This window comes from Gadus chalcogrammus, chromosome 4 (genome assembly GCF_026213295.1).
Source record: "Gadus chalcogrammus isolate NIFS_2021 chromosome 4, NIFS_Gcha_1.0, whole genome shotgun sequence".
Classification (NCBI taxonomy): Eukaryota; Metazoa; Chordata; class Actinopteri; order Gadiformes; family Gadidae; genus Gadus; species Gadus chalcogrammus.
The window spans coordinates 34,779,343-34,805,135 of record NC_079415.1 but is presented as its reverse complement, the minus strand read 5'-3'; the positions used below and the strand labels follow the sequence as shown (position 1 = coordinate 34,805,135).

At 44.8% G+C, this 25,793-nt stretch overlaps 1 protein-coding gene and 1 long non-coding RNA gene across 2 annotated transcripts in view; both read right to left on the bottom strand.

Moving 5' to 3' along the window:
• LOC130381364 (NACHT, LRR and PYD domains-containing protein 12-like) overlaps positions 1 to 25,793 on the bottom strand; it is a 224,649-nt gene that overhangs the window by 71,480 nt on the left and 127,376 nt on the right. The gene's annotated exons all lie outside the window — the stretch shown is intronic.
• On the bottom strand, positions 69 to 641 carry LOC130381467 (uncharacterized). The gene is made up of 3 exons (XR_008895425.1): positions 577 to 641; positions 402 to 434; positions 69 to 126 (listed from the first exon to the last, which is right to left on the bottom strand). It is a non-coding gene; the product is annotated as an uncharacterized LOC130381467 (long non-coding RNA).

The following is a 25,793-nucleotide window of genomic DNA, read 5'->3' as shown; positions in this document are numbered from 1 at the left end:
GCGTGACGTCGAGGCGGGGCTTGTGATTCCAGATGGGAATTCATTGGCTTGTGTGTGCGTCTATTTACCTGCTTTCTAATCCCCGGTTTTCTCTTCTCGGTCCGTCCTGGGGCCTGGGGGAGCTTCCTGGAGACAAAGGGAAACACACAGGGAGTGAATGAGTGAATGAGTGAGCGAGAGACTGAATGAGTGAGGGATTATTTTCATTTTTGAATAAATTTATGTTTGAGTGAAGGTATATGTAGAGATATGAGTAAGTTTGCATGGTGTGATGTTCAGAGCTTCTCCTCTGAGAGACAGACCGACAGACAGACAGACAGACAGACAGACAGACAGACAGACAGACAGACAGACAGACAGACAGACAGACAGACAGACAGACAGACAGACAGAAGTGTTACCTCGTGGTGGGTCCCTACCCCTCACATCTAATCCTAGGATAAATAAAAAACAGATATGTTAATGCACGCAAAGTAAACACAACTATTAATTCTAAAACTCATGAGATTGAGACACAACTTTCAGCTCGGCAGCGAACTCAAGTTTCATTTTTTGGAGATCAAAATGTCCGCCCACCAATTCCTCTCCTGTCCGGCGTCCGGACCCCTACTGACACACTCGGGGAGGTCGCTGAGGGACGAGCGGCGGGAAAACATGTGGAAGAATGGGTCTATCGTTTAGTACAAGATAAACACTACGCAGCGAAGCTAGAAGCTAACGCAGAGCAATGACAGTGCAGCAGTTAGTGGCGTGATTATAGAAACAAAGAGTGACCAAACCTGTTGGACGACTGGTTGCAGTGCGGGCGCCCAGACCTGAGAACACTGGGAAGGAGACGAGGGAAGAGTTGAATGAAGGAATGGACGAATGTGAGACTCCATTTCCTGGGTCTACGGTGAAGGCACTCCGGCTGTTGCCCCAGGCCAAGGAAATGAAGTCTCACACAGAACCACAGCGTTGACCACAGAAAGTGGTCAAGATGTGGTTAGAAAATGTTACTTTACAAATACCATAGTTAATCAAGGGGTTTAGTTTATCGATGAATGAGTAAGAAAAGTGCCAGCTGACTCCACATAGCACTCATTTAAACTGATCAAACACAACGATAACCTGTGTTATGCTTTGTGTGCGGCAATTTAAAATATGTGTGTGCGTGGGTGTGTTTTTTTGCATGAACTCTTTAATGCATGTGAAACCAAATACTCACATCTGAGAAAGCCTCCTTTTGCACCGCGGTTAGCTAGGGGAGAAAGGGACAATGGGTTGGCATCAATCCACAACTTTGTCCCACAACAGCAATGCAACCAACATGAACGTGTGTTATTCTGCGTAAAGTCAAATAATCCTCAGGAACTCACAGTTGCTTCCCTCTAGCGTGAACAGGCTTGTTTCGTTCACTGAAAGGAAGAATGTATACGATACAAGTTAGGCCGCAATTAAAACCACAGATCAAAGAACTCGCTAATAACGTGTCACTTGAGATGGATTTGTTCAATATAATGGTTATGTGTTTGTGTGTGTTAGTGTGTGTGTCTGTATGTGTGTGTGTGCCTGCATTCTTGGTGTGTGTGTGTGTGTGCCTGCATTCTTGGTGTGTGTGTGTGTGTGTGTGTGTGTGTGTGTGTGTGTGTGTGTGTGTGTGTGTGTGTGTGTGTGTGTGTGTGTGTGTGTGTGTGTGTGTGTGGGGGGGGGGGCTAGGGTCAGGGGGGCTTCATAAATATACGGCCTGTTAAGCCCTCTGAGACTGTACCGGTGATTAAGGGCTATAGAAATACAATTTAATTCTATTCACGCATTGTTATTTAGTTCATACTTTTATTGTAATACACTGCACTTAATTATTATGAGCTTAATGCCTCATATACAATAATAAGCCTTTTGCTGCTATGCTTTTCCATAATGAAGTCGATTGTGCTATACCATAACGAACCATATGCTATGCAATACCATAATAAACGTAACTATTCTAAGCTATACCATAACAAACCATATGCTATGCAATACCATAATAAACAGTATTATGTGCTATGACATAATTAACCGTCTGCTACGCAGCGCGCTATACCTTCATGATCTCCATCATTCTGTTCATCTCCTTCAACTCCCTCTCTCTCTCCTGAAGTCTCTAGTGGTTCTCAGCCTGCAGCCCCGTCAGAACTTTCTGGAAAGGCACAAAGTTCGATGTCAACAACAGTTGTCATGTTTCCATGTGAACAAATCAATAAAAAAACATTCGCACAAGGCAAGCCGATGCACTTCTCCATGTTGATTAGAGCATTAAAATGAGAACAATTAATGGGACAAAGAAATCAAGGGATATTTAGCATAGAAAAAAATATGCGATTAATCGTGAGTTAACTATGACATTAATGTGATTAATCGCGATTAAATATTTGAATCGCTTGACAGCGCTACAAAATACACACACACAGGTAAAAGCAGAAGGCGAGGCTGGAGGAAGTGACGGTTGAAAACCAGTGGAATGCAGTCTGGAGTGTTCTGTGTCACCGGGCGCTGCACGCATGTCAGGGAGACACAATGGGAGCAGCCCCCAGCTAGCACCTATGGGTGACTGATGACCCAGTGAAACCCATCAGAGAGGGAGTGTCAACGGCAGACGCTTCACGGCGCTGGTGCCAACGACGTCCTGAAGGTCGTTAGCATTCTAACCATGGGCTAGAAATAGAATCTAGATGGGTGTGTCAATATAGACGTGTCACTTCTGCTACGTGGACAGAATTGTGTGATTGTTTGTGTGTGCGTGGCATGCTTGAGTAGGCGTGTGTGTGTGTGTGTGTGTGTGTGTGTGTGTGTGTGTGTGTGTGTGTGTGTGTGTGTGTGTGTGTGTGTGTGTGTGTGTGCGCGTGTGTGTGTGTGTTTGTCTATTACACATGAACAACAACTTTCTGTGATCGATAACGCTAGGATAAAACACTCATGGAGTTTGCAGCCTTTCCTTCAGGGTTATCGTTGAACACACACCGGAGTTTATAAAGGTTCATAATCACAGTCTCAATAAACCGGTTCGGCCCTTTTGACATTGCACTGTCTGTTCCTTATTCTTTAAACAAAACAAGGAAGGGTAGGAACAGGAAATACTCTACTGACCAGGAACAGAGGTGCTGTAGCCTACCTTTACCAGAAGCACAAGAATATCATAAATAAATAAGGTGGAGAGAATTCAATCATTGAAAACCAAAGGCCAAGATTAAAATCACTCACCATCAGGTTACAATAACCAGAGCACAGCAATGACAGACATTAAAGCCACGAGTAGAAAAAAACAGTCATACATCTTATAAACAAAATCTTCCGACCATGCCAAACCCAAACAATTGCATGACTTACGTCTTCTTTATTGTAAGTTTGCATTATGCTAAATCTTAAACACATTGCTCCTTTTTTTTTATATTTGTCTTTGTTTTCTTTTACTTATCTGTTTTATTATTTTAATTTATTGAATGACTAGGTTTCAATGCAAAGCACTTTGAGTCTGCCTCGTGTATGAAGAGCGCCCCATAAATAAAGTTGCCCTGCCTTGCGTTCCATCCCTTCACACACGCACAAGAAACACACACACAGACACACACACACCAGAAACACACACACACACCAGAAACACACACACAGACACACACCAGAAACACACATACACACAAACACCAGACACAAACCAGACACATAATTATACACAGATATACACAGACATGCACACACAAACACACATAACCACACATACACTTATATCCATACATACATTTGCGTATATATGGATCCCACATTTCAGATTATTATCATGAAACTGTGTTGAAAGCTTCATCCACTCGTCTTAATGAGGGTAGATTCCCGATGAATGAAGTTAGCTTTTGCGCTCTGACTATTTCCCTCCTCCTAATCCACATCAGTAATCCACATCATCGCTCTGTGAAGTTTACCTGTTTATTGCAAAACAAGATGAAATCGGTACAACACAATGATCCATTTCCAATGTCATCAAACGACGCCAGAGAATCGTTCCTGAGATAGAGAGGTTAAAATGCTCCAAACTCACTTACCTACCGATTTACCCTAAACTCTCTTTAAGCAAGATTATCAAAAAGATAAATATAAATAAAATGAAGGCGCAGTTACTAGGAATGATTCTCACTCCGACTTGTAAGTGGCTTTGAATAAAAACACTGAAAAGCTAAATGACAACATGTAAATTACACTTTATTTACATACAGGCCATGGCATTGCTGACAGACCTGCCCAGCTCTGTCTATTTTGTAGGCTTATCAGCTTTAGTACAAATGTCGGTTGTTTGTAATGGCTCACAATCCTTTTGATGGGACAAAATGATTCCATTTTGCAAGCAACCTCTATATATATCTTTAATACTGTTGAAATTAAATGGGACAATGTTTATTTATTTTGATGTGTGTTATAAATCCTCTTATCAGTCTGGAATCACAGGCAGGCAAGGAGTCAAATCTGGAATCAATGGGAAGGATGGATTCCCTGTCATACTCATTGTTTTGCATTTCAAATTTGAGAGCTAGAGATATGGGCATTGGGCATTTGTTGGGATAAAGACAGACAGAGGAAGACATTGACATTAAAACGACTTATTGTCCACTCAACAAGGAAACCCGAAGGTGAGTCTGTCTTATTTTATGGTACCACTGAGCAGTAACCTATATTAAGTTTAACATTAAATTATAAATAATTAAATCATTAAATCAACAACTGCCTTAAATTGCTTTATAATTGCTGAAAGGCCATATTAAGCATATCTTTTTAAATTTCCCCTTACCCTGTTAAAGGGAAACCAGCTTTTTTCCATTTTACGATCATTTTGGGTCTACGGGACTAGTGCAGAAAATTATTTGGAGATTATTCCAGTATTAATAATAATAATAATAATAGATTCAATTTATATAGCGCTTTTCACACACTCAAAGCGCTTTACATAGGGGCACAAAAATAGATTAACAAGAAAAAAAGTCTGAGTTGATGGGGCTAGGGATAGTGAGTGATCTAGGGGTGGGCAGAGGAGAAGAGATGAGTCTTGAGGCGGGAATGGAAGATGGTGAGGGACTCAGAGTCACGAATATGTATTGACAGATTATGCTGCAGCTGTAATCAGCGAAAGGGCTGAAGTGTAATCCTTTTGGGCAATATAGAGCCTCAATATAGAGTCAATGTATGGCCTCTATAAGTGCTTGTTTTTTTCAACTGACATGCTCAGATTGTTATCACTGTCTATCAACATTAAAATATGCTCTACAGAGAATAAAAAACGTTTTGATTTTTCCTTTTGCTTGATCCGGTCTGTTTTTTATTGTGTCGAACCAAGTCTCGCTCAAGGAATACTCTTGCTCGGAAGTCTCATTGTTGCAGGTCATTTCCCTATCGTCATTAATATCTCCTCTCTCCTTCATCCAAATCTGAAACACAACACTAAGCTACGCTTTCTGTAGTCCAACAAACAAACTCTCTTCTCTCCAGCTCTCATTCACGTTTTCCACCGTTCTCTTCCTTAACTCCCGCGATACTTCTCCTTGAGTGAGACTTGGTTAGACACAATGGCCGTTTCTCACGTTTCTCAATTCCTAGCACGCGTACTACGGACTCGATGACTTGCAAGTACGGACTTGGCAAGTCCGTACTTCAAGCAGAGACTTGCGAGCACGCGAGTACGTACCTGCAATTGGAACAGCAGCGCACTCGATTACGTCACCACCTCTGCTCGTCCGTTAACTGTGCTACGGCCTCATTTAGACATATACTACTGAACAATATAAACAAATGATATAAAACAAAATCCCAGCCTCTTTCATTTTCAAATAGTATGTAAATATTCTGAATGAATAAAAATGTAAAAGATATGCGTGTCCTGTCATGTGTATAAGCTATACACACACGACTTTATATATATATATTTATCAATTATCTTTTATTATTATTATTATTATTATTATTATTATTATTATTATTATTATTCTATATTATATAAATATATAAATTAAGAGTAAGCTACTGTTGTGCGTCTTCTCCATATTGTCCGCCATCGTACTGCTGCGAGTGCGAAATGCGTCCTGGGATTTATAGCGGTTGCAAGTACACACGAGCGACCTCCGATGCATGCTCGGTGAAACGGCGTGATCCAGCACGCATCAAGAACACTTCCGGGTTTTATGACAGTACTCGCTTGATGCGTGCTTCGAATTGGAACAGTCCTCGGGCAACGACTGATGACCTTTCACGAGTCCACGAGCACACGAGCACGCACAAGTACGCAAATTGAGAAACGGCCAAAAACAAACAAACTCTCTTCTCTCCAGCTCTCATTCACGTTTCCACCGTTCTCTTCCTGAACTCCCGCGATACTTCTCCTTGAGTGAGACTTGGTTCAACACAATAACAAACAAACTCTCATCTCTCCAGAGCCCGTCTACGAAGAGCCTGGGCACTCCCTATACGCCCCATTGTACCGATCTTGGTTGTAGTTCCAGTAGACATCCACTGGGGGTGATCGCGGGCGAGTCCAGAATGAATGGGAGTCAATGGGGCTAGACGGCTAAATATGTCTCTTTCACCTGCTTGTCGTTGAAATATCGCAAATTTTATTGTAGATTCCGCAAGTTCAATATAGATTATAGGTCAAAAGTCAAATGAATGAGCACTTATGTCCTTTCAATTTCTTACAGTTTGGGCCGTTGTTGGCCGTACACGCTAGCATTCTGCTAATGAATGCTGATTGGTCAGGGACGGACTGGCGACTGATTGCGACCAGAGACCCCTCTTGACGGCATCTGAAGCTGAAGCACGATCAGAAACATTCCGTCGTAAGTAAATTTTTTGCGTACTGTATTTATATTTTCCTGCAGGCCCTTTTAATTTTTATATAGTTATGTATGGTGAAAGTACATGGGCATAATGGAATTTCTTCCATTTCTTGTGTTCAATGTTCAATGTGTTATTTACATGGTAGGTAGGCCTACGGTATGACCAACTTAAATAATACAGTCAATGTCCCGCTAATCCAGGTTTCTATTTCAGGAGAAAGAAATGGCTCATAATCGTTACTAAAACAAAAGCTTTATCATCGGCACTAGTGAGGATTAAAAAAAAAAACACTGTGAGTAACATACATATGTAAAACATTCGCGCATTTCTTTTTTTTACATTAGCTCACAAAAACTCTATAACTAGTAAGCAAGAAAAAGCCTTACCTCCAACAGCTGGTGTTATTGTTGCGGGAAGTGCTTCAGGAACTGCCGTAAAGCAGTACCTCTGACAGTATGACAATGTGGGACGTCATCGTATTTTTTAACACCTTTTTAGAACAGATACGCGACCTTAAAAAATGCAATATTCAGCTGAGTTTATTATTTTAGCCCCACCTTTTGAACGCAACTTTCAAATTACTTGACAAAAAATTACATCGTGAGAAAAGTGGATTCTGAGGATAAAACCCTGTTGGCTCCCATTCATTCTGGACTCACCTACGAGCGCCCCGCGTGGTCAGAGATTATTACTGCAACCAGTCCAAAAAACCGGAACTAACCCGCGAGTGCCCATTCTCCTCATATTAGACATTCTCTGTTTTCTCCAGCTCTCACTCACGTTTCCACCGTTCTCTTCCTTAACTCCTGCGATACTTCTCCTTGAGTGAGACTTGGTTCGACACCAGACTCTCTTCTCTCCAGCTCTCATTCATGTTTCCACCGTTCTCTTCCTTAACTCCCGCGATACTTCTCCTTGAGCGAGACTTGGTTGGACACAATAACAAACAGACAGGATTAGGCTGAAAGGTCAAGAAAAATAACGGTGTTTGTCTGTAGGAATTACTTCCACAATGTTAGAACACGTACATTGACAAGGAATATTGCCCAAATGTAAAAGTCTGTTTAGCTGATTACAACTGCAGCATTCTCGCATATTTGAGAGATTATTGTCCAAATCATTCCATAAAATTGGGTCCAGGTTGCACAATCCTGAAGTTATCCTTTACAAGTGTACTACTTTAAGGTCATTTCGACACTGCATAGCCAGCCACCCTCCCCCTTCTGGCCACCAATGTACACTGTATTGTGTTGTGTTGTGTTGTATTGTATTATAGTACTTAACTGTGTAGCAACTGCAGCAGCTGCTATCATGGCTGTAACACTTGGTTCTATGAACATCCTTTCTGTACCGACAGCGATATATTGATGAACTTCTTATGACAAATGTACTTATTGTAAGTCGCTTTGGATAAAAGCGTCGGCTAAATGCCCTAAATGTAAATGTATTGAAGAGGGGATGGAGACTCCACTGTTGTGTGTTGTGACGTGTTGGAGGGAATGTCTCCAGAGGTCGGAGCTTATTGTACCCCAAGACACCAGTGAGTTGAGGAAGAGCCAGCGGGGGACTGAAGACTGGGCCCGGGTCAGGACCCCTTAGAGACCTGGGACTGAAGACTGGGTCCAGGTCAGGACCCCTTAGAGACCTGGGACTGAAGACTGGGTCCAGGTCAGGGGTCAGGACCCCTTAGAGACCTGGGCTGAAGACTGGGTCCAGGTCAGGACCCCTTAGAGAGCTGGGACCGAAGACTGGGTCCAGGTCAGGGGTCAGGACCCCTTAGAGACCTGGGCTGAAGACTGGGTCCAGGTCAGGACCCCTTAGAGAGCTGGGACTGAAGACTGGGTCCAGGTCAGGGGGCAGGACCCCTCAGAGACCTGGGACTGAAGACTGGGTCCAGGTCAGGGGTCAGGACCCCTTAGAGAGCTGGGCCTGGAGACTGGGTCCAGGTCAGGACCCCTCAGAGACCTGGGACTGAAGACTGGGCCCGGGTCAGCTCTCTAAGGGGTCAGGACCCCTCAGAGAGCTGGGACCGAAGACTGGGTCCAGGTCAGGGGTCAGGACCCCTTAGCGACCTGGGCTGAAGACTGGGTCCAGGTCAGGGGTCAGGACCCCTTAGAGAGCTGGGACCGAAGACTGGGTCCAGGTCAGGGGTCAGGACCCCTTAGAGACCTGGGACTGAAGACTGGGTCCAGGTCAGGACCCCTTAGAGACCTGGGACTGGAGACTGGGTCCAGGTCAGGACCCCTTAAGAGACCTGGGACTGGAGACTGGGTCGAGGTCAGGACCCCTTAGAGACCTGGGACTGAGACTGGGTCCAGGTCAGGGGTCAGGACCCCTCAGAGAGCTGCTGGGACCCAAGGGGCTGGAGGGACATTCCAGGTGTGTTGCTAGGACAACCAACAGAAAGCTCTGGAGAAACATCTGCTCAGCTTGAAAGAGTTAAACTGAAGAAAGGAGAAGAACCATCGGCTGAACACACGAGAACCTTCAGTTGGATCCACCGAGTTGTTTATTAATATTATGCTTCATTAACAAATACAACAGAAGAATAGTCCCTTACATGTACACAATAAATACAAGGACTAAAATCATAGAAGAAGCAGGCATTATCAACAGGTGTGCACGTATCTTTAATAACTGAACATGTTCTGCGGCCGTTTGCTTCCCAAGAGAACACCAGGAATCAAGAATCAGAATGCAACATTATCCCACAGACCTCTTGGTTATTATGAATAAAATATAAAATCGGCTTTAAAGCAGGTGTAAATCAGGATTATGACAAAATGTATGATATCAGACATCACCAAAACTGGTGATGTCAGAAAACATAAAAACATTCACCATCGACCAAGTATGATAAATGTGCTTATCTAACTATGGAAGATCTTAAAAGTTTTCTGGTTTATTATGCTATACTTTACAAAAGAGAGAGAGGGAGGGAAAGAAAAAGAGAGAGAGGGAGACACAGAGACATGTGAAATGTTTATACATGTGTGGTTATACGTGTGTGTGTGTGTGTGTGTATTTATTCGTGTGTGTGTGTGTGTCTTTAGACGCGTGTGTGTGTTATACACGTGTGTGTGCGTGTGTGTGTGTGTGTTTAAACGTGTGTGTGTATTCCGTATTCATGTGTATTCACCCCAGACCGAGGATGAGGAGAGAGAGAGAGAGAGAGACCGAGAGAGAGAGAGAGAGAGAGACCGAGAGAGAGAGAGACCGAGAGAGAGACCGAGAGAGAGACCGAGAGAGATAGAGAGAGAGAGAGAGAGAGAGAGAGAGAGAGAGAGAGAGACCCCACGCCCCCCCCCACGCCCCCCCTTCATGTGTACGTGTGTGCGCGTGCGTGTGTGACAGAGACACTGAGAAGCCGACCCCCGGGGGTCCCTGAGGGCCCTAAGGGGGTCCATACCGACCCCCCCGGGAGGAGGTGGTTTCCTATGGAGGTCACCCGGGGAACCGCAGAGGGATCACAGAGACGCTCCCCCCAAGCCCCCCCACCCCGAGCCCCGGGAGGAGGTCCTGTGTGTGTCTATAACTTACACAGAGACGCTGAGGAGACGACCCCCCCACCCCGAGCCCCGGGAGGAGGTCCTGTGTGTGTCTATAACTGACACAGAGACGCTGAGGAGACGTCCCCCCACCCCCTTATGAATGTGTTGAGCAGCCTCCAACCCCCCCGTACCCCCGGCCCCCCTAACCCGACCCCCGGGAGGAGGTCAGTGTCTCTGTGTCTATAACTGACACAGAGACACTGATCCTCCCCACCAGACCACCACCCCCGGGAGGAGGTCCTCCTGGGTGAAGGAGGACCAGAAGGTGTGGAGGTGTGTCAGTGTGTCTGAGGACCCTCCTCCACCTGGGGACACTCTGTAGAAGGACAGAGAGCCAGCAGGCCGGTCCAGATACACTCCTACTCTGGTGGAGCCAGCGGGGCGGAGAGGGGGGACAGTCTCTGTACCGTTGTACCGGGCAGAGTAACCACCACCATAACAATAAAGAACCCAGGACTTGTTGTTCCCTCCGAGCCAGCTGTCACCACCCTCTCCTCTCCTTGTGATTCCTCTGTATGTCACTCCTATATCAACCCGTCCTCCCCACTCTACCTCCCAGTAACAGCGGCCAGTCAGAGCCTCTCTACCCAACACCTGGTACTGGTAGTAAAATCTGTCTGGGTGATCCGGATACGACTGGCCCTCTCCAACCCGCGTCACCTTCCTGTTGTCCTCAGACAGAGAGAGTCGTCTGTGGGCCGTGTTGGGGTCTAGTGTGAGGTCACAGGCATCTGAGGGAGAACCAGACATGATGAGCTGCTGAACCGCTCTTCATCATCATCATCATCATCACTAGTACTGTTCTCCTGCGCTCTGTGTACATATACATAGATATGAACACATACATACATATACATATGTACACATGCATAGATACACACACCTCAACAATAACGTTATGAATACATCAACAACAATATTATGAAAACATCAACAACAAACATCTCTCCTTGGATCCAGGCTGCTCTTCTTCTTTTTATTCTCTTTCTTTTTGTGATCGCTCTCTCTTCTTCTTCAGCCCCCTCCCCATCAGACCCCTCCCCCTCACCAACCCCCCTCATCCCCCTCCCTCTCATCCCCCCCTCAGCCCCCTCCCTCTCATCCCCCCCTCAGCCCCGTCACCCCCCCTTCCCCTTCCCCTCACTGCCCGGTCACAACCCTCCCCCTCCTCCCTGAGCCCCTTCACCCCCCTCCCCCTCCCCCTCATCCCCCCCTCAGCCCGTTCACCCCCCCTCCCCCTCACCCCTAGTCCTCATCCTCAGCCCCCCCTCAGCCGGTCCCCCCCCTCCCCTCCCCCTCCCCCTCAGCCCCTTCACCCCCCCTCCCCCTCACCCCTAGTCCTCACCCTCAGCCCCCCCTCAGCCGGTCCCCCCCCCCCCCCCCCCCCTCCTCCTCACCCCTAGTCCTCCCCCTCAGCCCGGTCCCCCCCCTCCCCTCCCCCTCCCCCTCAGCCCCTTCACCCCCCCTCCCCATCACCCCTAGTCCTCACCCTCAGCCCCCCCTCAGCCCCGTCACCCCCCCTCCCCCTCACCCCTAGGCCTCCCCATCAGCCCCGTCACCTCCCTCCCCCTCCCCCTCACCCCCCCATCAGCCCGGTCATCCCCCCTCCCCCTCCCCCCTAGTCCTCCCCCTCAGCCCCCCCCCCCTCAGCCCCCTCTCTCTCACCCCTTCACCTCCCCCTCACCGGCCCCTAACCCGGTCACCCCCCCTCAGCCCCTTCACCCCCCCACCCCCACACTCCTCCCCCCTCAGCCCGGCCCTCCCCCCCCCCCTCACCCCTAGTCCTCCCCCTCAGCCCCTTCACCCCCCCACCCCCACACTCCTTCCCCCTCCCCCCTAGTCCTCCCCCTCAGCCACGTCACCTCCCTCCACCTCCCCCCCCCCCTCATCCCGGTCACCCCCCTCCCCCTCACCCCTCAGCCCCTTCACCCCCCCTCCCCCTCAGCCCCCCCTCAGCCCGGTCATCCCCCCTCCCCCCTAGTCCTCCCCCTCAGCCCCCCCCCCCTCAGCCTCTCTCTCACCCCTTCCCCTCCCCCTCACCGGCCCCTAACCCGGTCACCCCCCCTCTCCTTCACCCCCCCACCCCCACACTCCTCCCCCCTCAGCCCGGTGACTGTGATGGTCGACAGTATTAATATACGTAAGATACATGATGTCAGCCATCATCTTCATTCCCAGTAGGATGTGACCTCACTTCCTGCTGTGTGGATGGACTTTCCATCTCAATAGTGAGTGTGTGAGGTGATGAATCAAACAGACACTTACACTTCTTTAGAGCTGGTTTCAGCCTCAACACTCCACCGTGCTCCACACTGGGGGGGAAACACAGTGAGAGCAGCATGTTGAAACATTCACCTTCATCATCTGCTGTCTCATCACGTTCTACACAACATGAGTGACAGCTGCCTCTTCAAACCACTTCATCTAGCAGCGGCTTGAATCCTTGAAGGACACTTTGTACCTTAGTGGTGAGCTGTCCTCTCCATACCTGAGAGTGTCCAGTCTCCAGCGTGGATCCTCCAGTCCAGCAGAGAGCAGCGCAGCTCCAGAGTCTCCTGGGTGATTGTAACTCAGGTCCAGCTCTCTCAGATGGGAGGGGTTGGAGCTCAGAGCTGAGGCCAGAGAAGCACAGCCTTCCTGTGTGACCAGGCAGCCAGACAACCTGCACACACACACACACACACACACACACACACACACACACACACACACACACACACACACACACACACACACACACACACACACACACACACACACACACACACACACACAATTTATTGTATCTGGTTGAGAGCAGTTTCTACTAAAGTAACCACATTTATAAAGTGTATTCATTCAACATTGAAGACAAGTAAAAGCTTTATTGATACTTCATGGAGACAAAGCTGTGTCACCCTGAGAGTCTGAGAACAGGAAGAGGAAGTGGGGAGATGACATCACAGACAGCAGAACTGCCTTCACTTGGATGTGACAGGATCTTAAACAAATGCTCCTTTCTCAATAGCTACAACTCAATGAGATATTGTTCAGTTAGAGTCAGGAGAAGTCTGCTGTGTTTGGTACGCTAAGACCGTTTCTTCACAGGTTCTAACATTGTGTAGAACCAGGGAGTGTTTCGTCAGCAGGGAAAAGAGCAACAGAAATGAGGCAGGAGCAGCACTTACTGGAAGCTAGAATAACCAGTTTGAAGAAGAGGCTGACAACTGACCTGAGAGTTTCCAGTGTACAGTGTGGACTCCCCAGTCCAGCAGAGAGCAGCTTCACTCCTGAATCCTGCAGATCATTGGTACTCAGGTCCAGCTCTTTCAGACTAGAGGACTTGGAGCTGAGAACTGAAGCCAGAGCTTCACAGCATCTCTCTGACAGATGACAGCCATTGAGGCTGCACACACAATAAATAGAATACGTTAGGAACTGTGATTAATTTTGCATTTGAAATTTGTTATTAGAAATGTTTTATTAGTTTACCTAAATGTCAATACAGTAGATCTTCAAAATATGACTAATTTAGAATTCAGATAACTAAAAATTCAGCAAACTCCAGAAAATGTCCTTAAAAATACTCAGTTCTAAGAAGAAAAAAATATTTAACTTTACTCTAAAGTCCACCTTACTGTCTATCTACATGATTATGAATAGAATAGGAATATAATAATACAGACACCTTATACCATCATTAAGAAACTGAATCCAAGGTACACCTTTCACTGTCATGGCAACACAAATAGAGTGAGATTGAGGTCCTGTGTTTGATAAGATGAGTGGTAATGGCGCTGCGATGCCACAGACTGCCAAGGTTTAGTTCAGTGCTGGGTTGAATAGCGGCAGTATTGCAGCGCCAGCTTGATCGCTCTATTGGGAAACACGACCCACTTAAGTTCCTTTGTGCAAAGTTTCATTTAAATGTCACCGCAGCACTATTCAAGAGCATGTAAAGAAATGCACTATTCAGGATGACCCAGAGAAGAAGAATAATCCTAATTGGATTATATTATCCAATCTGAAGCCGGTTATTATAAGTAGGTATTTGATTGAGGAGGAGGAGGAGGAGGAGGATAAAGAGTTGGTTAGTGAGGAAAGAGATGTCGCGGCGCTGGTGGTAAAAACAGAAACAGACCCCCTATCAGTGCTTACGTTAATTTGTAAAGTGGGAGGTCCCGGAGCGCAGAGGGGGGGTGGATCCAGTGACTCAAAACGGGGGTTGGTAACGGAATACACTGCCTACGTAGCTTCTCCGACTAAAAAAACCTAAACAACGCTGTGTGTACATCCGGGCAATGTTTATTTTATATACAGAACGTCCATGGGTGGGAAATGTAAAATAAAAGAATACATGGCAACAATCGTTTTCACAAGCAGCAATTATCTATGAGACTATTAAATGAACCAGGATCAACGGATTGTTGCGTGCGCGCCGCAGTGCACCGGCTAAGACATGCACACTGCCGTGCACCGACAGTAATGTGCACGCCGCGGTGTACGGACCCGGACCGCAAGGTGCGCGCCTCAGCATGTATTTTGGGTTAAACAATGTTGCTTTGACGTTGTGGATTCGAAAATAATCCATTGTTTTACCGTTAATATCAATCTAAATTAATCCACTGCCAAATATGGATCTTGTTAAAACTCAGACGTGAGATTTTACTGGGGCACAGCAGATCAATACTGGTCCTCTGATGTGGAAATTGTGGTGGAACTGTTTGACCATTGAGTGAAACTGACCTGAGAGTTTCCATTGTACAGCGTGGACTCCCCAGTCCAGCAGAGAGCAGCTTCACTCCTGAATCCTGCAGATCATTGGTACTCAGGTCCAGCTTTTTCAGACTACAGGACTTGGAGCTGAGAACTGAGGCCAGAGCTTCACAGCATCTCTCTGACAGATCACAGCCATTCAGGCTGCACACAAAATAAACAGAACACGTTAGGAACTGTGGTTCATTTTGCGTTTGAAATTTGTTATTAGAAATGTTTTATTAGTTTACCTAAATGTCAATACAGTAGATTTTTTAAATATGACTAATTTAGAATTCAGATAACTAAAGATTCAGCAAACTCCGGAAAATGTCCATAAAAATACTCAGTTCTAAGAAGAGAAAATGATTAAACTTTACTCTAAAGTCCACCTTACTGTCTGACTACATGATTATGAATAGAATAGGAATCTATAAAACAAACACCTTATACCATCATTAACAAACTGAATCCAAGGTACACCTTTTACTGTCATGGCAACACAAATAGAGACAGATTGAGGTCCTGTGTTTGATAAGATGAGTGGTAATGGCGCTGCGATGCACGCAGACTGCCAAGGTTTAGTTCAGTGCTGGGTTGAATAGCGTCTGTATTGCAGCGCCGGCTTGATCGCTCTATTGGGAAACACGACCCACTTAAGTTCCCCTGAAGACACTCTGCTTTGATCAGAAAACTAAAACACTGGTTTGTACTTTGTGCAAAGTTTCATTTAAATGTCACCGCAGCACTATTCAAGAGCATGTAAAGAAATGCACTATTCAGAATGACCCAGAGAAGAAGATTAATCCTAATTGGATTATATTATCCAATCTGAAGCCGGTTATTATAAGTAGGTATTTGATTGAGGAGGAGGAGGAGGAGGAGGAGGAGGAGGAGGAGGAGGAGGAGGATAAAGAGTTGGTTAGTGAGGAAAGAGATGTCACGGCGCTGGTGGTAAAAACAGAAACAGACCCCCTATCAGTGCTTACGTTAATTTGTAAAGTGGGAGGTCCCGGAGCGCAGAGGGGGGGTGGATCCAGTGACTCAAAACGGGGGTTGGTAACGGTATACACTGCCTACGTAGCTTCTCCGACTAAAAAAACCTAAACAACGCTGTGTGTACATCCGTGCAATGTTTATTTTATTTACAGAACGTCCATGTGTGGGAAATGTAAAATAAAAGAATACATGGCAACAATCGTTTTCACAAGCAGCAATTATCTATGAGACTATTAAATGAACCAGGATCAACGGATTGTTGCGTGCGCGCCGCGGTGCACCGGCTAAGACATGCACACTGCCGTGCACCGACAGTAATGTGCACGCCGCGGTGTACGGACCCTGACCGCAAGGTGCACGCCTCAGCTTGTATTTTGGGTTAAACAATGTTGCTTTGACGTTGTGGATTCGAAAATAATCCATTGTTTTACCGTTAATATCAATCTAAATTAATCCACTGCCAAATATGGATCTTGTTGAAACTGAGACGTGAGATTTTACTGGGGCACAGCAGATCAATACTCGGGCACAGCAGATCAATACTGGTCCTCTGATGTGGAAATTGTGGTGGAACTGTTTGACCATTGAGTGAAACTAACCTCAGAGTTTCCAGTGTACAGTGTGGACTCCCCAGTCCAGCAGAGAGCAACTTCACTCCTGAATCCTGCAGATCATTGGTACTCAGGTCCAGCTTTTTCAGACTAGAGGACTTGGAGCTGAGAACTGAGGCCAGAGCTTCACAGCATCTCTCTGACAGATGACAGCCATTGAGGCTGCACACACAATAAACAGAACACGTTAGGAACTGTGATTCACTTTGCATTTGAAATTTGTTATTAGAAATGTTTTATTAGTTTACCTAAATGTCAATACAGTAGATCTTTAAAATATGACTAATTTAGAATTCAGATAACTAAAAATTCAGAAAACTCCAGAAAATCTCCATAAAAATACTCAGTTCTAAGAAGAACTGAGTATTGCCAAACTGCCAAGGTTTAGTTCAGTGCTGGGTTAAATAGCGGCAGTATTGCAGCGCCAGCTTGATCGCTCTATTGGGAAACACGACCCACTTAAGTTCCCCAGAAGACACTCTGCTTTAATCAGAAAACTAAAACACTGGTTTGTACTTCGTGCAAAGTTTCATTTAAATGTCACCGCAGCACTAATCAAGAGCATGAAAAGAAATGCACGATTCAGGATGACCCAGAGAAGAAGATGAATCCTAATTGGATTATATTATCCAATCAGCAGCCGGTTATTATTAGTAGATATTTGATTGAGGAGGAGGAGGAGGAGGATGGAGAGTTGGTTGGTGAGGAAAGAGATGTCACGGCGCTGGTGGTAAAAACAGAAACAGACCCCCTATCAGAGATAACGTTCATTTGTAAAGTGGGAGGTCCCGGAGTGCAGAGGGGGGGTGGATCCAGTGACTCAAAACGGGGGTTGGTAACGGTATACACTGCCTACGTAGCCTCTCTGACTAAAAAAACCTAAACAACGCTGTGTGTACATCCGGGGAATGTTTATTTTAATTACAGAACATTTAACACTAAACTGCATGGATGGGAAATGTGGAAAAAAAAGAATACAAGGCAGCAAATATCTATGAGACTATTAAATTAACCAGGATCACTGGATTGCTGCGTGCGCGCCGCGGTGCACCGGCTACGACATGCACACTGCCGTGCACGGACAGTAATGTGCACGCCGCGGTATACGGACCCGGACCGCAAGGTGCACGCCTCAGCTTGTATTTTGGGTTAAACTGCGTCTCTTTGATGTTGTGGATTAGAAAATAATCCATTATTTGACCTTCATTATCAAACTAAATTAATCCACTGTCAAATATGGACCTTGTTAAAACTCGAACGGGAGATTTTACTGGGGCACAGCAGATCAATACTGGTCCTCTGATGTGGAAATTGTGGTGGAACTGTTTGACCATTGAGTGAAACTGACCTGAGAGTTTCCAGTGTACAGTGTGGACTCCCCAGTCCAGCAGAGAGCAGCTTCACTCCAGAATCCTTCAGATCATTGGAACTCAGCTCCAGCTCTCTCAGACTAGAGCTGGAGGTGAGAACTGAGGCCAGAGCTTCACAGCATCTCTTTGACAGATGACAGTCATTCAGGCTGCACACACAATAAACAGAACACGTTAAAGTAACTTAGATCTTTTAATTTCAACATAATGAAGGACTTGTGTTGAAAATCTTAAATTTGAGTCGATGTCTTATTAATTTAACTAATATATACATTAGATCTTTATGTTTATTCAATATTAGAGTTTTTTGCAGTGTTTGAGACTCGTATAGTATATTAATTTTACTTTTTATTGTAGTATCATGTATTTTTTGTATTGTATTGTAATACATGCTATAGTTAATCTACAGAGATGTTTTGTTTATTAGGGTAACAACCAGCGGCGGTTACAAGGGGAGGGGGCTAGCGGGGGCTTGAGCTCCCCTGAAAAAGGCCAAGCCCCCCCTCCCAAAACCCCAAGTCATTTTGTTATGACTAATATTTAATTTAATTTTAAAATATGTTTTTAATAATAATGTGGCGAGAAGCACGGGAACGACCAGACAGGAGCCTATTATAAGAGTCTGACACTCTCGTGTCCCATTATCCACACTACCCTGAGAGAGACTTTACGTTAACACACACACACACCTGAAACACACATCCTAACGCCCACAACCACGACTGCCTCGGTGCCGCCGACCCTCCCAGGATCCGTTGTGGCACGTGGTGACGCCGGCCATGATCGCCACAATAATATATATATATATCATTATACGAGGACTTCAAACTGACTTATATGTAACAAAACTGAACTATGAAATCATATTTTTCATTTGTGTAAGTGATGATGACCGTTGCTGCTTGTTGTGTGATTTGATTGGTTGATTCGTATCATATTGTAGTGTGTAGTAATATTTTTTGCATCAAAATATATCAGCCTCTGCTATAAACAATCTAGCCCCCCGTAGCTCCCACAATCATAATTATTTGGTGCCGCTGCTGGTTACAACTAATAGGTAAATGTTTAAATATCATTTAACTGGGAGATCTCTACAAAGGATTAAGTACTCTCCTCCTTTGTCTCCTCCCTCTCTCTCCTTTTTCCCGCTCACTCGTGACCTCTCACCCTTCCCCCAGATGACCCGGACGTCTCTGTATCAACGCATCCTAACGGTTAAACCCAAAGAGTGTCCATATAACTAAACATAGTGAACAAGGTTAAAATGTTTTAAAATAATAGGTTACCTTTAATTAATAATAAACGTATATTTATGAAACTATCCGTATCAATAATTACTTATTTATACATGAAGCTACATATTTAAATACAGCTGTATCTAACTATTATTTAACAATATTCATTTTTTCTTTCCATAATTCTTAATTCATAATAAATATAGCTTTTGAGTTTGACTTTTCAACATTGTTACACAATATAACGTTGTGTATATTGAGATACATGTTATAAGATAGCCTCGAAAGATATTTTCTTTTATATTCTACTATAAGGTATATTGTGTTGTGTGCATTGTGATACATGTCATTAGTGAACCTACAGAGATGTTTTAGAGGCTTTGACCACTGGCAGCAGCCTCAGAAGACCCTCCTCTGAAGGAACGTATTTCTTCAGGTCAAACACGTCCAGCTCCACTTCTGATGACAATAAGATGAAGACCAGAGCTGACCACTGAGCAGGAGAGACACGTGTTTTGAACAGACTTCCTGATGTCAGGGACTGTTGGATCTGGTCCACTAGAGAACGGTCGTTCAGCTCATTCAGACAGTGGAACAGATTGATGCTTCTCTCTGGAGAGAGATCTTCTCCTATCTTCTTCTTGATGTATAACACGGTTTCCTTGTTGGTCGGTGAGCTAATTCTTCTCTGTCCCAGCAGACCTCGTAGGACAATCTGATTGGTCTCCAGAGAGAGGCCCAGGAGGAAGCGGAGGAACAAGTCCAGGTGTCCGTTCTCACTCTGTAAGGCCTTGTCCACAGCACTCTGGTAGAGGAGGAGGAGTTTATCTTCCCCAGAGGTGGGTGGTTCTTCTGAGAGAAGATTGGCACCATCGTTGATGAAGGACAGATAGACATAAAGGGCAGCCAGAAACTCCTGGAGGCTCAGATGGACAAAGCAGAACACCTTGTCCTGGAACATCCCGCACTCCTCTTTAAATATCTTGGTGAACACTCCTGAGTACACTGAGGCTTCTTCAATATCGATGTGACACTCTGCCAGGTCTGCCTCGTAGAAGATCAGGTTGCCTTTCTCCAGCTGGTTAAAAGCCAGTTTTCCCAAAGAAACAATAATCCTCTTGCTCTCTGGACCCCAGTATGGATCCGTTTCAGCTCTCCCATGATACTTCCTGTCCCCCTGTATCGACTGAACCCAAAGGAAGTAGCTGTACATCTGAGTCACGGTCTTCGGCATCTCTTCTATCTGGATGTCTGGATGTGTTTTTAAGATGTCCTCCAGAATTTTAGCAGTGATCCAACAGAAGACTGGGATGTGACACATGATGTGGAGGCTTCGTGATTTTTTGACGTGAGAGATGATTGTGTTGGCCATCTCCTCTCTGAATCTCTTTCTGAAGTAATCCTCCTTCTGTGGGTCGGTGAACCCCCTCACCTCTGTCACCATGTCAACACACTCAGCAGGGATCCGATTGGCTGCCGCAGGGCGTGTGGTTATCCAGATGCGAGCGGAGGGAAGCAGGTCGCCCCTGATGAGGTTTGTCAGCAGCACGTCCACAGAGGTGGACTCTGTGACATCAGTCCAGATCGGGTTCTTCTGGAAGTCCAAAGGAAGTCGACACTCATCCAGACCATCTAAGATGAAGACAACTTGGAACGGGTCATAACTGTAGATTCCTGCTTCTTTGGTCTCAATAAAGAAACGATGAAGAAGTTTCACCAGGCTAAATTCTTCCCCTTTTAGTAAATTCAGGTCTCTGAAAGTGAAGTGAAATGTGAAGTCTATGTCATGGTTGGTTTTATCTTCAGCCCAGTCCAGAGTGAACTTGCGAGTTAAGATGGTTTTACCTATGCCGGCCACTCCAGTTGTCATTATTATCCTGATTGGTTTTTCTAGCTTATCTTGTCCAGGTAACGGGTTAAAGATGTCTCCACATTTGATTGGTGTTTCCTTCTTGACTGTTTTGCTGGAAGCTGTTTCAATCAGTCTGAACTCATGTTCCTTGATGACCTCTCCACTGCCTCTCTGTGTGATGAAGAGCTCTGTGTAGATGTTTTCCAGAGGTGTTGAACCCCCTTCTTTAGGGATTCCCTCAAACACACAGCTGAATTTTTTCTTCAAATTAGCCTTTATTTTATGTTGGCACTTCACTGCATCAGATACTAAAATGACAAAACAACAGAAGACATAATTTAATGAATGGTGGCATCAGTGGGAACATGCCAATATTTCCTGTTGAATTATCAACTTAATGATATTTAATGTCTTCATAACTTGTGGTCTTAGAAGCTGGTTGTGACAGATGTTGAATTTGAATCTGTAACAAGACTGCATGTTACAGATTCAAAATGTTCAGGACCATTTCGTTTTTTCCACAGCAATATGGTCAAATCGAATCATAGTAATAATGATGTTTGTAAAATGACATGCTGATCAGTGTTAATTTCGTTAACGAAAAATATGACGAAAAATGTTTGTCAACAACCTTTTTTCCATGAGTAAGACGAGACGTTGACGAGCTAAAAATAGATCTTTGAAAATCCAGTATCGTGACTATTCAGTTAAAGCTACAAGAAACTATGACGAAATGTACCAGGGGTTGACATTAAGGTTTCAAAAGCACTTGCCCATCGGGCAAGTACAGGTCAGGTTCAACTTGCCCGAATGTGATGTTCACTTGCCCAAATTATAATCAGAATCTTGAACAGGCCTCTTTTTGCCAGGCACACGGCCTGGTTTTGGGGGGGCTCAGAAAAATCATCCTAGCTCAGACTGAAGCTGAATGTTAGCTTTAAAAAATAAGAAACTTCCCTTTGTTTACTTATTTATCGAGCGTTCACATCGTGCCTTGAAGTGATTTCAGTCCACGGTTGCAACCTATTAAAGCTATCGCCAAGTTATATGTAGACCTGCATGATTTCATGCAAATGTACTTAAATGTCAGAGGTAGTAGCAAAGATATGTCTTTTTTAACTTTCACGTTTCTTGTAGCTTTAACTGAATAATCACAATCGCGTTTCTAGTAGTGTTGTCAGTCACGATACTGGATTTTCTAACTTTGACACTATACCTGGAAAAATATCGATATTCTATACCATTTTCGATATCAGGGGAAACGTTTTTTTCAGGAAAGAACATACCCAAAGTAAATAGAGTATATCTCCACAACTGCAAGGGCGATAATGTCATCTTTGTGCCAAAAGAAAGATTGCTGTGCAAGTGAAATATTCAATGGGGAGGATACTTGGTTAAAGTGAATAAAGCCATGGAACACAGCATAAGTGGAAGATAACATTTCCACCTGAAATAATTATCAGTTGGTCGTTATCATTTGGGAGCGATGTCTTACTCTGAGACACAAATAAAGGTAGATATCTTAAAATTTTGACACTTGACACCTCTATTTAAATTTCAGGGCAAATATATTCGAATGCACCAAGCCAAACACTCGCAAGTAAACATATGGCCACTAGATTCCGCTGAAGAATATGTTTTCTGATTGAAGGCAATTTACCTATTTCCTAAGAAACCTTCTCTTATTCATTGATTGAAAATACCATGTTTAGTTGCAAAATTTGGCCCAGACACTGGGTTATCTGTTTATGGTGGTTTTATTCGACCAGAATCAACTTTGTGGACAAAAATCACAAAGGTAATACTTCATTTTTGGTTGTTAAAAGAAAAGGGGACGTTTCTTCTTAAGTTGTTATTTGCGAGTTTTAGTCACAGAATGATATGGTTTGGACTGTTGGAATAAGTGGAGGCTCAGCTTTCATGTAATATATAGTTTGTGAGGGTCCAATTTCGTGAAAAAGATCGCTATTGCTGTGCATGTGCACAGTTATGAAACCCAAAACCGTGTTCTTGCATATGACTTTCCTTGGTAATTTGCCTCAATCCTAAGTACTTCCAAACTGCAATCCTCCATCACTACTCCATTTTCCTTCTACCTAAACCGTTCGCGGAGGCGCTGCACTTGCGATGCTAGCTTTGTAGGCTAACCTTTAGCCACCACCTTCGAATCACGGCCAGAGAACGCACTGCGAGTGACAGAAGGCGGGTCTATATTCGCACTGAAGCGAAGCGTGTCTGTTAACTCGCTTTCCGAGAGAAGAGAAGACGGCGCGCTGATCAATTGCAAATACTTATATTTTGTGTTATTTTGCGGCAAACAAGGTTGTTCTGCAGTTTCTAAAAACATTTGAATAAATAGCCTTTAGGCCTATATTAACATCCACCCAAAATCCACTTGCCCGTTCGGGCAACCAGAAATCAATCTCAACTTGCCCAAATATGACTTTTGGTTGCCCCGGGCAAGCGGGCAACCGTTAATGTCGAGGCCTGCTGTACGTTTTGTTTTAGTTGACGAGACGAGACAGGACTAAAATGTTAGTGGTGTGCTATTTGGACATTCAAAATGCACGATATTTTCCGATCATTACCCTCCCGTAAGGTTGTTATGCAACTGTAAATAGGACAGACCTTAGCTACGACTTGGCAACGGGAGGTATAGTCCACTCAGCTATGAGCTAACGTTACGCATTGTACATATTTATAATTCGAAATTCGTCCCAGCTTTTATACCACAGATACTCTAGGTTCTATAGCATATAACCGTGTTGTCTGATTACAGTTTGATTCATTTTTCACAATTTACCGGCTCTCGTTTTGAAGAAAATCACCGCCCCATTCGTTTCAATGGGAATCGCCTCGGTCTATACTTTCAACATAGGGTGTACTTTGAAATTCGTCCCAGCCTTTATAGCCAAGATACTATAGGGTCTATAGCATATAACCGCGTTTTCTGATTACAGTTTAATGTATTTTTCACAATTTACCAACTATCGTTCTGAAGGCTGAACAGACAAGAGTACTAAAGTGTGACGTCACGTTTCCATAGCAACCGATTTTTGGTTCTACACAAACCAAATTAACAAGGGGAAATCCTATGCCACACAAACCTTTTGTAGAAAAGGAAAAATAAAATTGAGAATTGATTTGTGAGTTTGCTTTATCAATGATGTAGATAATATTGAGAATAGATTGTCTTCATATAAAAAAACCTAAACTAAACTAACGTTTACAAACTTTTCCTTTTAATACCCAAGGGGAATACATGAACGCCTCGACATGTTTCAATTGGAAAGTGATTTTCACCTCTTGAAATTGATTAATTTTAATTTTGAAAGAAACAACGAGAACGCCATCTCTCGTTGTTGTTTAGAACTGAAAATCCGGTTGCCAGGACAACGTGACGTTTTCACTTTAGTACTATATTTGAGTGGAACAACTTAGCAGGTGTCCATATATATGGGGTTAGCCTAATTGAACTAGTTTAAAAAGAGAAAACATTTTGACTAAAAGTAATGCCAAATAGTTGACCAAAATGTAAGGACTTTTCGTTGACTAAAACTACAAAGGAAAACAATGACTAAAATGTGACTAAATCTAATAAGCATTTTCGTCAAAAGACTAAGACTAAGACTAAATGTAAAATAGCTGACAAAATTAACACTGATGCTGATATAACAAGATAGGGTTGCATCTCTTCCACTGAGTTATTCTGTTGTGGATCTGCAGTTTATGATTAGGTAGGAGAGGGGTAAGAACAGCAGTAAGGAGACCCAGGTATGAGGGGGTAAGTACAGCAGTAAGGAGACCCAGGTAGGAGGGGGTAAGAACAGTGAGGAGACCCAGGTAGGAGGGGGTAAGAACAGTGAGGAGACCCAGGTAGGAGGGGGTAAGAACAGTGAGGAGACCCAGGTAGGAGGGGGTAAGAACAGTGAGGAGACCCAGGTAGGAGGGGGTAAGAACAAAAGTGAGGAGACCCAGGTAGGAGGGGGTAAGAACAGTGAGGAGACCCAGGTAGGAGGGGGTAAGAACAGCAGTGAGGAGACCCAGGTAGGAGGGGGTAAGAACAGTGAGGAGACCCAGGTAGGAGGGGGTAAGAACAGTGAGGAGACCCAGGTTGGAGGGGGTAAGAACAGTAGTGAGGAGACCCAGGTAGGAGGGGGTAAGAACAGTGAGGAGACCCAGGTAGGAGGGGGTAAGAACAGCAGTGAGGAGACCCAGGTAGGAGGGGGTAAGAACAGTGAGGAGACCCAGGTAGGAGGGGGTAAGAACAGTGAGGAGACCCGGGTAGGAGGGGGTAAGAACAGCAGTGAGGAGACCCAGGTAGGAGGGGGTAAGAACAGTGAGGAGACCCAGGTAGGAGGGGGTAAGAACAGTGAGGAGACCCAGGTAGGAGGGGGTAAGAACACAATGGAGACCCAGGTAGGAGGGGGTAAGAACAGTAGCTCAACGGGGAGACGAGGGGAACCCACGGTAGGGGGGTCATTACAGCGAGCAGGCCAGTGGGAACACATGTGTTTTGAGAAGAGATTTGAATGTTGTCAAGGTGTCTCTTTCAGTTCAGCCCAGAGCCCTAGCACCCACAGGGCTGAGAGCCCTAGCACCCACAGGGC